The sequence below is a fragment of the Hippocampus zosterae genome, chromosome 3, assembly GCF_025434085.1.
Source record: "Hippocampus zosterae strain Florida chromosome 3, ASM2543408v3, whole genome shotgun sequence".
NCBI lineage: Eukaryota > Metazoa > Chordata > Actinopteri > Syngnathiformes > Syngnathidae > Hippocampus > Hippocampus zosterae.
In genome coordinates, this window is record NC_067453.1 from 12,897,401 (window position 1) to 12,907,650 (window position 10,250).

General features: G+C 50.4%; 1 protein-coding gene and 2 non-coding genes across 3 annotated transcripts in view; 1 reads left to right on the plus strand and 2 right to left on the minus strand.

Moving 5' to 3' along the window:
- The window catches only part of ada2a (adenosine deaminase 2a), a 273,392-nt gene that overhangs the window by 77,778 nt on the left and 185,364 nt on the right, over positions 1-10,250 (plus strand). The gene's annotated exons all lie outside the window — the stretch shown is intronic.
- trnad-guc (transfer RNA aspartic acid (anticodon GUC)) lies at positions 710-781 on the minus strand. Its single transcript has one exon. It is a non-coding gene; the product is annotated as a tRNA-Asp (tRNA).
- On the minus strand, positions 1,035-1,106 carry trnad-guc (transfer RNA aspartic acid (anticodon GUC)). The gene has a single exon. It is a non-coding gene; the product is annotated as a tRNA-Asp (tRNA).

A 10,250-nucleotide genomic window follows, 5' to 3' on the forward strand; every position in this document is an offset into this window, starting at 1 on the left:
ACGATAATAGGTAAAGCACTCCAGGAAATTGCCAGAATAGGACTGAGCAAGAATGGCTTCCTTCTTTGATAAAGTCTCGTAGATTTGAGTCTTTCCGACTACACGCGTCTCTTGAATGTTTTACTTTCTAACCCGCTTCGCTTTTCACTTTCTCTTCGCGGGCATGACCGTTCCTCTTCGTTTGGACGCCATGATCTACAGAACGTAAATGTAAATGAATGAAATGAAAATCTTTCGCAATTCCAACAAAACTCACTGCAATAAAGAGTCACTTTCATGTCGCCGTTTTGGATTCAATGATCGAAAATAGCTGCGCGGACACAACTAGTGTGTAGTATCGAGTAGGACTTGCTTGAGTTGGCGCTGCTGCGGGTTTCCGTATGGCTCGATCGTTCCTGCAACAGAGTAGTAGAACGTTTAATGCATACGTTTACTTTTTACCGGGTTTGGGAATTTCTGTTTGACAAAGAGAGGTTCGTAGGTGGAAGATAAGATCTCTCCCTCTCCCTCCCTGTGCTCTGCAACTTCAAGTCACTGCGCCACCTGGCGTTGAAATGCCTGTCAATACAAGTCCAAATGAAATGAATGCAATAAATTCACATCGAAGCTTAATTGTGTAACAATCATCGACTCGACGTCGTTTGCCCACCACTTTAGAGGACCGTTCACTTCACATGTGAAAGGTCCAGGTGAAATTCACAAAAACAACCTCCCCGTCGGGGAATCGAACCCCGGTCTTCCGCGTGACAGGCGGAGATACTGTCCACTATACTAACGAGGAATGAATACGCACAGACCGAGCCTACTTACCAAACTACTTGCAACGCTATCGGGGGGGCGGGGGGTCAGACTGCGAGCATTGTTTTTACAGTCTGTTTCCATATCACGTTGCCGAACACGCGAAATATAAAATGAATTGGTTTGAGCAATTTCAGTACACAGACAACACTTTTATTTTGCATTGATAAAGAGAATGCGGAACTATCAAGTCACACTCGCTATACATGTGGAAGGTCCAGATTCACAAAATGAAACTCCCCGTCGGGGAATCGAACCCCGGTCTTCCGCGTGACAGGCGGAGATACTGTCCACTATACTAACGAGGAACACGCACTGTAACAATGCGTAGAACTGTAAAAATGCTTTATCTGTAGCTACCACGTGCTCGACAGTTAGGCAAGCAAAACTGTCCCTGGCGAATTTCCCTGTCTTTATACGATATTGCCATTTCTCACATATATCATGACGATCCAGCTGAATTGATTTTCTTGATTTTATACATTCACATGAAAGGAACTGTTGTGCTCATGTGCATTGACGTGTGCAGGTCACGTATATGCTTCATCGGAATTTAACCCACAGTGCTGCATGAAATATCTACTTCTGACATAAATTGAGAATCTTGCCAACCTTGTTTTTTTTTCTTCTTTGGTCATCTACCGTAGTTTGATGACCAGGCTTCTTACTTTTATTTTGCTCCCCTTGAAGAACTGATGATCACTAAATATCTCTTTGCAGGGTGATGGATGGATATTTTATCAATCCAGGCAACGCATAGTGGAGGTCTAAAAGTGATGAATTAGCAATTGTAATAATACAATGTAGATGACTCCTGAAATGATTATTGGCAATAACAAAATTTATTTGAGCCAAATTGCTCACGTAAATTCCAAATGCAAATCCACCTTGTGCATCTGGAGAGATGATGGAGCTCTTCGTGCATAGCAAACTATTGTTGTGCTTGTTGTTTGTCGTTATTTTGAGTTTTCGCTTGGCAAATAAGCATAAACAGCATTATTACCCAGACAGAGTTCAGATGGTGCGGCTGTATCCAATGTGTCAGTATATATGCACATTCTTATTGTTGGAGTAAATTTTTTTATGTATTTTAACCATTGGAGGATACATTCAAAGAAAGTACACTAGTCCACCGTGTGGAAAAGACCCAACAACAGATGAAAATGAAGTGTTGTACGTTGTCATCTCTTGGGATTTAATGAAATGGAGTCGTGGGGACATGTGGAAAAACTGATGCACTCGTATCCTCTTTCAAACGGCTACTTTTTGAACACAAAATATTTGTGAGATTAGGAAAAACAAAACAAAATCGACTTGGCTGCAGATGTTTAAAGCCGTTGATCATCATCTTTTATTTACACTGTCCACCTGTTTTTTCAATCTCACTTCACTTTGTTGGAGCCACTCATTGCCATACATGCTGTACTGTATTTGTTTGAGTGTTTAACTTTTAAGACATTTAAATAAGGGTGTCTTCTTCACAATGTAACAGTTCTGTATCAGTTTTACTCAATGACATCACAGTTCATTCATTTAAAATGTTCTTTTTTCTTGCCTTGCATATCTGTGGCAATAAATTGTGCAATAAAAATTCAGTGACTGTCACGTCGCGTGCTCGCCAGCAGATGGCGGGTTTTTCCCTCCGCCTGTTCGGCACACCTGTCCGTAATTTCGGGCTGATCACCTGCCTTTATCTCGGTAGTTCCTCGCCCTTTATCGTTTCGCGAGCGTTTTCGGTTGTCTTCCTTATTTTTCCTGGTCCTTATTTGACCAGCGTTTTCTGTTACCGTTTTCCCTGTTCGGGCTCCTTTTGTTCTTTATTAAAACCCTTTGTTTCTCACAAGATCTTTTCGTTGTCTGCTTTTCCTGGGATCCACCTCGTTTTTTCTGTTGTGCACGAGGCGATTTCTCATCGCCTCGGGCTCAACGTGACAGAATTCTCCGGCCACCATGGATCCCGCAGACGTCGAGAAGATCTTGTCCGCTCTTGCTCGACAAGAGCAGCAAATGAGCCAGCACAGCCAAGCCCTTACGGAACTCCGCGGCGCGGTCTCCATGCTGGCTCACCGGTTCGATGATTTCGAACCTCGCTTAAAACGGGTGGAGGAACGAAGACACCCTTCCGGTCTTCGTCCTACCACTCCGGAGGCGCCCTCCTCGTACCCCACTATATCGAGGGAGCCCTCGCTTCCACATCCCCCTCGTTACGGGGGTGAGCACGGGCAGTGTGGACACTTTCTACACAATTGCTCGCTCATTTTTGACCAACAGCCGTCCGCCTACGCCACTGACGCCGCCAAGGTGGCTTATATCATGAGTCTCTTGACAGGTCCGGCGGCATCGTGGGCAATCGCGACCAGTGACGCTAAGCCGAATCTCCGCACCTCCTATCCTGATTTCGTGGCAGCCTTCCGTCGGGTGTTCCACCATCCCGTGCGGGGCAGAGAGGCGGAGGGGCGGCTGCTCGCCCTGCAGCAGGGAAGGCGTTCGGTCGCTGACTACTCCATCGAGTTCCGGATCCTGGCCGCGCAGAGCGGGTACGACGATCGGGCCCTGTGTGGACTGTTTCGCCGGGGTCTCAACACGCAACTCAAGGACGAGCTGGCTACTCGCGATCACAGCACCGACTGATGGACAATCGCCTGAGGGAACGGGGCCGGGAGCGAGGAGGTGATCGGTACCCGTCTCGATGTTTCCCGTACCGTGAGGAATATCGGGGGTACGGCGAGCACTCCCGGGGCCGGGAGACAGCATCCGCGGAGGAGCCGATGCAGTTGGGCGGCAAGGACGGTGGTGCGGAGGAAGGAAGGCGCCGTCGCCGGGACCATGCTACAACTGACGGCGCACAACCACCCTCCCGCGCCACAACCAGCTATCCGGGATCGTCTTTCCACGCTCCTCCCGATTACTGTGAGTCACGACCTCGCGCGTCACCCTCCGAGTCTAGGCGAGTCGACAAGCGACCAGGACACCCCAATAGACTCGAGCTCGAGGCGGAGGTATTCGGCGGGTCCCGGTCAAGACGGGTTCGGGCCCTGGTAGATTCAGGAGCAGATGACTGTTTGATGGACACTAATCTCGCGTCCGAACTGGGGTGCTTCTTAGAAGAGTTGGTTGTTGCGAAGCGGGTGCGTGATCTGGATGGGCGTCTCCTGGCGGTGGTAACACATCGAACGGAGCCGCTAAAACTTTTGTTATCCGGTAATCATATTGAGCATCGCCGTTTTTATGTTATGCGGTCCCGGAACACCCCTATCATCCTCGGATTACCCTGGCTGCAGACGCATAACCCGGTGATCTCATGGGCGCGCCCCGCTATCGATAGCTAGAGCGATTATTGCTACCAGCATTGCCTACAGTCAGCCGTCGGGAGGCACGAACGCGTTACGCCCCCCGAGGAGATCTGCCTTGACGGAGTGCCGGAGTGCTATCGGGATCTTAGGGAGGTTTTTAGCGAGGATCGCGCGCGCTCCTTGCCCCCACACCGCCCCTACGATTGCGCGATAGACCTGCAGGCGGGCGCCCCGTTGCCGACCTCGCGGCTGTATCAGGTATCCCGGCCCGAGCGTGAGGCGTTAACGGAATATATAAACAGCTCGCTCGCTGCAGGTCTCATCAGACCATCGCGCTCACCGTTAGGGGCGGGTTTTTTCTTCGTGGGGAAGAAGGATAAGTCCCTACGACCCTGCGTGGACTATCGGGGGTTGAACGAGATCACTATAAAGAACAAATACCCCTTACCCCTGATAGACTCCGCCTTCGCTCCACTGCAATCTGCCACGGTATTCTCCAAACTCGATTTACGAAGCGCTTACCATCTGGTCCGTATTCGTGAGGGGGACGAGTGGAAAACAGCATTTAAGACCCCCCTGGGCCATTTCGAATATCTAGTAATGCCTTTTGGTCTCACTAACGCACCTGCCGTCTTCCAGAACCTCATCAATGACATGCTCCGGGACATGATTAACATCTTCTGTTTCGTTTCTCTTGACGACATTTTAATTTTTTCTCGGTCACTGCATGAGCACCGGCAACATGTTCGGCTGGTGCTACAACGTTTGCTCGAGAACCGGCTCTTCGTCAAGGCAGAAAAGTGTGAGTTCCATGTTCCCGTCATCTCCTTCCTGGGGTTCATTATAGAACAGGGCAAGCTACGGGCGGACCCCATTAAGACGCGTGCGGTCACTAACTGGCCGGTCCCGTCCAACCGCAAGGAACTGCAGCGTTTCTTGGGGTTCGCCAACTTCTATAGACGCTTTATCCGGGGTTACAGCCAGATGGCGCTTCCCCTAACTCGCCTTACCTCGGTCAAGATCCCTTTTAAGTGGGACCCTGCCGCGGATGCGGCATTCGCTCATCTTAAGGCGGCGTTTACTAGTCCCCCGGTACTGCAACATCCTGACCCTGACCACCCTTTCGTCGTAGAGGTGGACGCCTCGGATTCAGGGGTGGGTGCGGTGCTGTCCCAACGCTCCCCAGTCGACCAGAAGCTGCACCCCTGCGCCTTCTTCTCCCGTCGACTCAGTGCCGCCGAGTCCAACTACGACGTGGGCAACCGGGAACTGTTGGCTGTGGTGACCGCCTTACAGGAGTGGCGGCACTGGCTCGAGGGGGCTAAGGAACCCTTTACTGTGTACACAGATCATAAGAACCTTGCATATCTCCGCTCCGCAAAGAGACTTAACGCCCGTCAGGCCCGGTGGGCCCTCTTCCTCACCAGGTTCGACTTCGTCCTCACCTACTCCCCCGGGTCTAAGAACACTAAGCCTGACGCCCTTTCCCGGCTCCACGAACCTGCGGGGAGGGACCGTTCCCCGGAGACCATCCTCCCGACCCAGTGCATAGTGGGGGCCATCCAGTGGGAGGTTGAGCAGCGGATCCAGTCCGCCCTGGTGGGGGTGCAGGTGCCGGCAGGGTGCCCAGCGGGGAGGCTGTTCGTGCCTCCTGCCCTTCGTTCGGAGGTCCTGCAGTGGGGACACGGATCCAAGGTGGCGTGTCATCCCGGGGTGAGCCGGACTGTGCAGCTCGTCGCCCAGCGTTTCTGGTGGCCGGAGCTCCGCCGCGACGCGACGGAGTTCGTCAAGGCCTGCACCTCCTGCGCCTGCGGCAAGTCGTCACATCAACCTCCGGCGGGACTGCTCCAGCCGCTGCCCATTCCTCCTCGCCCGTGGTCTCACATCGCTGTGGACTTCGTCACGGGCCTACCGCCTTCCCGGGGCCGGACGGTCGTGCTCACGATCGTGGACCGCTTCTCCAAGGCCGCTCACTTTGTGCCCTTGTCCAGGTTGCCGTCGGCGCTGGAGACTGCCAACCTCCTCATCAGGCACGTCTTCCGTCTCCACTGCATTCCGGCGGACATCGTGTCGGATCGGGGGCCCCAGTTTGTGTCCCGCGTCTGGAAGCGGTTCTGCCGGTCCCTCGGAGCTACGGCCAGCCTGACCTCGGGATACCACCCCCAGTCCAATGGACAGGCTGAGCGCGCCAACCAGGATCTGGGGGCGGCCCTCCGCTGTGTTTGTCTCCACCGTCCGGCATCCTGGGCCGACCACTTGCCCTGGGTGGAATATGCCCACAACACTCTCGTCTCCTCCGCTACAGGCAGATCGCCGTTCATGACGGCCTACGGATACCAGCCACCGCTGTTCCCGTCCCAGGAGGGGCAGGTGGAGGTCCCTTCCGTGCAGCACCACCTTAAGCGGGCCCATCACGTGTGGAGGGAGGCCCGGGCTGCGTTGTCCCGCACTGCGTCCCGGAACCGGCAGATCGCTGATCGTCGTCGGCGCCCGGCGCCCTCATATGTGGTGGGAGAGAAGGTGTGGCTGGCAACGAGGGATCTTCGCCTGGCCGGCTCGTCTGCCAAACTGGGGCCCCGATTCACTGGCCCGTTCGAGGTCGAGGCCGTCATCAGCCCCGTCGCGGTCAGGCTCCGGCTGCCGGCCTCCATGAAGGTCCACCCCGTGTTCCACGTCTCCCTGCTCAAGCCTGTGTCTGCCAGCGCCTTGGCGCCCCCTCCCGCTCCGCCGCCGCCCCCGCGGGTGGTCGACGGGGACCCTGTGTACACGGTTCGTGCCATCCTGGACTCTCGGCGCAGGGGCAAGGGCTTCCAGTACCTGGTCGATTGGGAGGGCTACGGGCCGGAGGAGCGGCAATGGGTGCCTCGCTCCTGGATCCTTGACCCGTCCCTTCTGCGCGACTTCCACACTGCTCATCCGTCCAAACCGGGTAGTCCGCCGGGAGGCGTCCATTGAGGGGGGGGGTACTGTCACGTCGCGTGCTCGCCAGCAGGTGGCGGGTTTTTCCCTCCGCCTGTTCGGCACACCTGTCCGTAATTTCGGGCTGATCACCTGCCTTTATTAAGCGACTCCGGCAGTCATCTCACTGCCGGAGAATTCCTTACCGTGCCATTGCTCTCTATTCGCTAATCTCGTCGCTTGACAATTTCTCGCTGCCCTATTGCCTTACGGCCTCTACCTTCGCGTATTTCGTATTGTGACCAAATTGTTATCGTCGGTTCTCCTATCTCGGTAGTTCCTCGCCCTTTATCGTTTCGCGAGCGTTTTCGGTTGTCTTCCTTATTTTTCCTGGTCCTTATTTGACCAGCGTTTTCTGTTACCGTTTTCCCTGTTCGGGCTCCTTTTGTTCTTTATTAAAACCCTTTGTTTCTCACAAGATCTTTTCGTTGTCTGCTTTTCCTGGGATCCACCTCGTTTTTTCTGTTGTGCACGAGGCGATTTCTCATCGCCTCGGGCTCAACGTGACAGTGACCATTTTGATTTGATTTGTTTTAGGTGGAGCATAGTATTTGAGGAGTTGTCGAGGACAAATTGATCATGGATGCCTTTATCTTGTTTGGCTTCTTGACGCTTCCCTTAGTTAGACAACGCCTCTCTGCTGCGATGTCAATCAAAGAGATGTGCTGTCTGAAATATGATACATTGACTTCAGGCCATTTCGGATGCTGCAGCGTTAACAACAGCAGCAACAAAGAACAAAACAGGGTTAGAGAAGTGGTCTGGCCTAAGAATGTTGTTGAAATGTGAAAAATGAGAAGCCAAGGAGGCAAAAAAGAAAAAAAAAAAGAAAGAAAAGAATAAACGTGAACAGAGAAGTCCCAATATGGCAGCTCCCTGAGGGGCGTCGCACAACTGATCTGACACAAAAAAAAAGGTAATGCGAGAAGAGCTAAAATTGGTTCTTTGTTTCAAGAACTCGCATGGCTATGGATGCAAAAAAAGTGAGAAAATAAAAAAAGTAGAAACAAAAAAAAAAAGCAAGCGGATAAACGAATTTAACAAAATTAATTGTTTTTTGAAAAACAGGTTTTGGTTACATTTGGACCAAACGTTCGCTGCAGCAACCCCCCCCCCCGCCCTTCATGCCCCGTTTTTAAAATGTTTTTTTTCACTGGAGAACCTTGAATGAAACACAAATAATGCATGTGTACAAGGATGACCGAATTAAACCAATGAACACTACTGTCTCATTTTAAGCCATATTGAGACAGTGTTGCAAGAAAAGGAAGTTAAGAGAGTGAATTCTAAGCAAAAATGAAACTTGCATGCAACTGACCCTTAGCAGGGAGTGTTATGCATATCAGGTTACTACTTATACACTCATTCAACGAAAATCCCTGTAGTAGGGCTTATCATTCCTCATTAAAATCTTTGTTTGGTCTCGCCTAATCAGTGATGACGGCAGAGCCTGACTTCCCCCTTTAATGACTGTTTCCTATCCTTTATCCTTTCATGGCCCTAACCAGCACAAAGTCTTTGCGTACTTTCCAGTACCTCAAACTTTTCCAACCAAGATTGCTTTCCCCCCCTCTGCTTTCTTTCTTCTTGCTTTGAGTTTTTTCCCCCCATTATCTGTAGCAAAGCCTAAATACTCGGAGACCCATCAGTTTGAAGTTTCAGAGGATTTCTCTCCTCAGTTTTGCCTTTTTCTTCATCGCACTCCTCCACCTCTTACTTCCGCTTCCTCATTAATCTGCCAGCGACCATTTGAAACTATCGCACCAGTGCAACATTTCTTAACTTAACCCTCAGCAGCAAGGTCAGGCAAAAGTAATAATAATAATGCAAGAAAACAACTCTCTTCAGCTGTTTCAGTGGAGACCTTTGGGTTAGGGATTACCAGTGGGAAGTCAAAATAACCAGGAGAGGTTTCACCAAGATTTCAAAGCTTTGCTTACATATTCTGCTTTATTGGACGTGATACTGAGAGAGGTCAGAGAAGGGTCAGATAAAGCTCACTTGGTTCTCCTTTTTGGAGGTGGATGTAAAAAGTGGCCCATGCATTCGCCAGCAGTGAAAGCACATGCATGAGATCCTGCACTTTCTCGCCTTGAGTGTGAAAAACAAGCCCTTCGCCAAAAGACAATGTTTCGATGTGTATGGTGTAGGTAGGCGTCAACACCCTGCCTCTTGTACTTCAACAGTCATGTCTCTTGTCTGGTTTCCATACAATTACCGGTAACTGCAGCCATGTTTACATTGTGCCAAGCTATCACTGGCAAGATTCCATTCCATTATCGTGTGTGGAGGCAGCAAATCATTACCAAGCCACCAAATTTCATTTGTCAATTATTGGAGTTTGTGTGACACATGAAATCGCCATACACAAATACAAAAGATTGGAGACAACTTCGAACTTGAAGAAAAAATACTCGCGTGTTGACGTCACCTGATGGACACGTAATTGCACCATTAAAAACATCGTTAATGTCATCAGGATTTGAAATATTACATCTTCCTCATATTGCACGGAACAAGACACTTTCTCAGGTCAAAAGTTACATTTCCAGTTCGATGGAGTTCTCATCCCACCAAAGAAAAGCAATGCAAATTTGTGGATTCGATTCTCACGGGAAGTGTCTCGAAATATACAAATTTCCATGTGACTTCATACATTGGACTTTTGAGGCATGTTTTTTATGGGGGTGCGGGGGGCAATGTGAACTACAAATTCTACTGTTGTAACATTAGTGGCATTCAATAGCACAGGAATGTACACTGTACATTTTCAAACCCATCTTGTGTCATCTGTGAGGCAGATGTGCAGACCGTTGCATCACTGTGCTTTTCTTACAATGTATGTTTCATCACACTTTAATATAACGGAAATGATGTCTAACTTAATTTCTTTGCTACATATGTGTGCGTGTGCACACAATGTGCGGTATGCTAAGCTTAAACTTCCACCTCGACGTTGAGGCAGCAGTTTATTCTGTAGGTTCACTGCTTCAGGAAGTGCTCAGAGAGATTAGAAATGGCTGCTTTCCTCTCGAATAATGAGGGGCCTCCCTTTCCTGTTGGCCTTCAACCATTCCGTGTTTTGATGTCGAGATTCTTTACATTTTGATTTCGCAGCAGACAACAAATGGTTCCAACCGTATTTCATATATAACCACCTGTCTTTGTGTTTCTTGTACTGTTTGCACATACCGCAGAGAG